Source organism: Frankliniella occidentalis, unplaced genomic scaffold (assembly GCF_000697945.3).
Source record: "Frankliniella occidentalis isolate FOCC.00 unplaced genomic scaffold, Focc_3.1 Scaffold68, whole genome shotgun sequence".
Taxonomy (NCBI): domain Eukaryota; kingdom Metazoa; phylum Arthropoda; class Insecta; order Thysanoptera; family Thripidae; genus Frankliniella; species Frankliniella occidentalis.
The window spans coordinates 356,374-361,944 of record NW_026267198.1 but is presented as its reverse complement, the minus strand read 5'-3'; positions in this window follow the sequence as shown (position 1 = coordinate 361,944).

Here is a 5,571-nt window from a genome sequence, read left to right as displayed (position 1 = left end):
TGGCAGTGAGAGTTAAAATGAAACATGCGAGTCTTTTAATTGATACTGAATCGAAATTTCCAATTCATTTTATTTTATTTCATTTCCTAAGCATTTTACACACCTCTTTCTTTCTCTTTCCAGCGATGACACCAACAAACTAGGCCCATGGATGATGTTTATCCTCATTTGCCTGACAGCAGCTGCTGTTGGGCTCTGTCTCTACAGGCCTGAACAAACTACCACGTTCTTATTTCTATTTTGCTGTTTGTTATTCGGTAAGTAAAGTAACACATTGACGATTAACTGTTGGTCATAACTTATCACAGTCACAAGATAGAAATGCACTTCATTCATGTACTTCAAAAAGAGTTTATGACTACTTACTAGCAATGAGAACTGATACCATGCTTTTTGCAATTGCAGTTTTATTGTCAGGAAACAAGGAGGCTCAAAACGGCCTCCTTTCCTTCCTGGGGGCGAGTGCCACTAGTGGTAAGTATCAAATTGTAGCTGCTGCGTTGTACAATCCAGTCCATTATGTGAAACTAATACCATGCCTCTTGTTTGCAGCGTTTCTGCTTGCGGCAAAGGATAAGGAGAAGAAGTAGAATAATTGTTGTAAAATAATTGTTGGAGGTGAGGAACATATATTTGAAGTGTAGTTTCATTCACGGGTCTGCAACAGAAAGTTATTATTGCAGATGATGGGAAGATCGACCTCTTAACTTTAAGTGGCCATTTAGCGGGCCACTAACTGAGGTCTTGATAACCTGTAATGGTGTTAAATCTTAACAGAATTTGAAATAAGGCGTTTTAAAAGTTAACTGCGATCTGCCTTTAAGGCCATTTAGTGAATAAGGATCAGACACTGCTCAGGTTGGCAACCGTACGAATGAAATCTGAAGTAGCTGCCAGACCACTGTATCTCCTTGCCATCTCCATCCGTCTTGGTCGTGTAGGAATAGATATAATATTAACTAATTATGCAGACTAGCCGTAGCCGGAGCCGGAGCCGGGGTCGGTGCTGTAACTGCCCCCCCCCGCCCCCTCCCGCCAAGGATGCGGCCGATAAATTATCGTGAGTGATATGGTCCATCCATGGGTCCATCACCCCATCCTCCCATGCTGCCCGCGTGCTTCGATAAGTGGGAGGCTGGTCTCACTATCAGCTGTCAGTGAGAGTTAAAATGAAACATGCGAGTCTTTTAATTGATACTGAATCGAAATTTCCAATTCATTTCATTTTATTTCATTTCCTAAGCATTTTACACCCCAGCTTTAAATCCCTTAGGGAAAATAACTATGGATTTAGTTTTCCTGATGGAAATTTTCCATTCAGGATTTTACCATTTCCCAGTGAGGAATTGAAACACTTTTCTATCTGGATTTTCATTTTCCATACTTCCGTTTTCCTTGCTTTTAATTTCCATAGAAAATAAAATCCCAGACCGCTCTGGAATCCGTATGGAGTGTGAAGCACAACCAGCACCAAGTGCCACATTCTCAAAATAACTACGTGCCTGTGTGAAATTTCGCTAAAAACAAAGAATATGGTGTTATTTTTGCAATCCGACTATTCGTTTAGAAGATACAGCAGAGTTGAAAAACTAACTTTTTGCTTTTTTCACGATAATATAGGGGCAACAATACACTCTTCTCAGAACTTCAATCAGATTTCCTCTGTCACACTTTTAAAAAAAGTTAAAGATGAATCTAAATTTCCATTATGGAAATTTTAGAAAATCCAGTATGGGAAAAATATCCTTAAAGGAAATAAAATCTACTAGATATTTCCAGACGTAATCCATAAAATGAAAAGTCAAGATTTTTTTCCAGAGAGGAAAAAATATTTTCCTTAAAGAAAGTCACAAATCCAGAGTGACACTGAAATTTCTATCGGGAAACTGAAATCCAGATACGTTTTCTTTAAGGGATTTAAAGCTGGGACACCTCTTTCTTTCTCTTTCCAGTGATGACAACAGAATCAGCCTGTGGATGATGTTTCTGATAGTGTGCATGACAGCCGGCACTGTCGGGCTGTGCCTATACCAGCCGGAGCTTTTGGGGGTGTTTATTTTTTTGTATTGTACACTTTTGTTCGGTAAGTAAAGTAACACATTGACGATTACCTGTTGATAATAACCTATCACATTCATGTAAATGCTTTTCATGAAAACGATAAGTTCTGGTCATCAAACTTTCAGCATACGCCACTGGTTAATAACATTATACTCAGGCACCTTTAGAGCTTACGAAGTGGATATTTGCACGAGTTGGACCTCCTTTTCATTTTCTGCACTCAACTGTTCGGTAAGTAAAGTAACACATTGACGATTACCTGTTCATCATAACCTATCACATTCGTGTAAATGCTTTTCATGAAAACGATAAGTTTTGGTCATCAAACTTTCAGCATACGCCACTGGTTAATAACATTATACTCAGGCACCTATTTATATAATATTTCATATAGTAATGTCAGCAAATACTTTGTATGTCGAGATCCTCATCGAGATCAATTTGATCGATGCAGACTGGGTTACAGCATGAATACGACCTTCCTCAACTTCAAAAAGAGTTTATGACTGCTTACTAGCAATGAGAACTGATACCATGCTTTTTGCAATTGCAGTTTTGCTATCTGGAAACAAGGAGGCGCAGACTGCCCTCCAAACCTTCCTGGCGACCATTGCTGGTAAAGTATTAAATTGTAGCTGCTGCGTTGTACAATCCAGTCCATTATGTGAAACTAATACCATGCCTCTTGTTTGCAGCGTTTCTGCTTGCGACGCAAGCTCCTAAGGCCCCCGAGAAGAAATAGTTGTTGAAATAATTGTTTGAGGTGAGGAACATATATTTGAAGTGTAGTTTCATTCACAGGTCTGCAACAGAAAGTTATTATTGCAGATGATGGGAAGATCGACCTCTTAACTTTAAGTGGCCATTTAGCGGGCCACTAACTAAGGTCTTGATAACCCGTAATGGTGTTAAATCTTAACAGAATTTGAAATAAGGCGTTTTAAAAGTTAACTGCGATCTGCCTTTAAGTCCATTTAGTGAATAAGGATCAGACAGGTTTTTTGACATCATTAATTTTGGCCACAGAAAGACCTCCTGTTTTAGATCAAAATAATGAGGAGATGATTGTTCGATATTTCCATTCGGTAGATATACTGCACTGATATTAAAACATAAAACTAACAGCTTGTTCATTTTGTATTTTCAGGAGACAGAGTGCCGATCATGGGCCGCCAAATTACTGTGATACTGTGATACTATTTTAATTCATGTCTGACAGAGTGCCGATCATGGGCCGCCAAATTACTGTGATACTGTGATACTATTTTAATTCATGTCTGACAGAGTAAAGGTTTTTAAGGTTTTGTAGTTACTGAGTACCTTATTGTTTTCCTTTTTAACAGACACAAACTTCATAAATTTAAAGTTTAAAAACTGGCACACTTTCGCCTTCATTCAGAGCCAACACATGGTGATATTTGTGCAGGTTAGGATAGCGTGAACCGAAGTACTTACCGATTGTACAAATTTCACTGACTCCAAATATATCCTTGAGTTTTGTGGATGTAGACTGGACGCACAGTTCTCAAGGTGCGAGGAAGCAGGTCGTAATCCAGTTATGAAGTTTCACACGACCATTTCTGAATACTTGGCATCGGCAGAGCGTCACTGCTGGACGAACATTACGGAACGTGGACGTGACACTGAACACTGCACCTTGACTGCACAGTGTTCCAGACTCCAGACATCAGTTTATCTACTGGAGGCCCACTCCCCACTCCTCCTTTTTCACGTTGCAGTGCAGCGCCACCGCCGGCCGTTTGGTCGGCGAACGGCAGACGCCTTGTAGATAGGCAAAAAATTCGTGTCGCCAAATTTTTCAGAAGATTGCCGACTTTTTAAGTTTTTTTGGACAGTAAACATTGTTTGTGTATTACATGTCAAAGCTCACGCAACAATAGCGCAATATTTGCGTATTTGTCGTTTTTAGAACACTTTAAAGCCGAATTTTAGTTGTGGACGCCGGTCACGCCGCAGCCGCCGAGAGGTGCGTCGGCGTCAACGCCGTCTTGCCCACCGTCACTCGCCATGGCACCTTACGGCCGCGTGCGAGTCAACCCGTCCCCGTCCGCTCTCTAGAATCCGGTGCAGTGTAAGCGGGGAAAAAGGCGGCGCAGATCACCTACCCTGTATCCATCCCCTATTTAACTTATTCATTTTTTTATTAGGCGGTGCTCCACCGAGCAGTCGACGAGTGCCATTTGAAACCAGTTCTTGACGACTACCCGGAGGCTAAGAGAGCCCTGAATATGCTCATGGCCCTACCACTACTGTCTACGGCGTTAATTGTGTCCGGCCTCGATTACATCGAGGGTCATGTGGCAAGGCATGACCTTGCAGACCACTTTGCGCCAAACGTCCGGTATATGAGGACATACTGGATCAATGAGGTAGGGGTAGCGATACTCGCCGTCGGGCATCTCGGCTTCCGGACGAACAATGCTGTGGAGAGTTTTCACTCGGTTTTCACCGAACACTCAACACCTCTGTGGGTGTCCACCCCAGCTTCTGGAAGTTTGTCGGTAAGAATACTTATCATGGTTAAACATTAATAAAAAGGATTTAAATGAATACATTTATTTTCTGTCATATTGTTCCAATGGTAATCAAATATTTTTTCTTTTTTTTTCTTTCTCAAGACGCTTAGCGTCGAGTTGCCAGCGCTCGTTGTAGAGATCGAGACCAGGTGGCGAATTTTGTACCGGTGCGAAGACAACAGAGGAGGGCGTATCGGATACAGAACGACCAAATCGCCCACTGCAGGGCCCTTTACATCGAGGGACGGGATCAGCCCGATATCGGGGGATTTCTGGCGTCGGTCTGCCACAGCCTCAGCAGTTATTACAACCGTATGCTTCAAAGAAGAGACGGGCCGGCGGCAGCGGAGCCCGCCACCGACGCGCCTGGAGCGGCCCGGGTACCACGGGGCCGGGCACCTGGCCCAGCCAGAGGGGAGCTGCTGCCCGCGGGACCGCAGCCAAGAGTAGCGAGGAGAGGGAGAAGGGGAGTGCCGCGCGCTGCGGCCCCAGCGGCGCCCGCGGTGGCAGCAGCGGCGCCAGCGCCCCTAGCTGACGACAGCTCGGATGACAATGTAAGTAAATGTTTTAATGTTGCTTTCACTGGGTGTCCAGGCTAAGACATGCCAGTACGTTGGGTCGCCTATGCACTGGCTGCAGGGGTTGAAGGCGCGGGGTGAGTCGCGGGGGAGTGGCAGCTTCTTTACCACTCCCCCGCCAGCGCCCCGCGCCTGCAACCCGTGCAGCCAGTGCATAGGCAACCCAACGTACTGGCATGTCTCAGCCTGGACACCCGGTACAAATTTTAATAGAATGCATGGAAATTCTGTAGGGATGTTGGACTAGCAATACCATATTGCACCAGCCATTTCAATACATTTTATATTTTGCAGGACTTTGTTTAACCACGGCGGCAGAGGGCAGGGGCTCGCCGCAACGCTGCTGGGCAACCTGCCCAGCCCGCTGGTCAACCTGCCCAGCCCGATGAGCAACC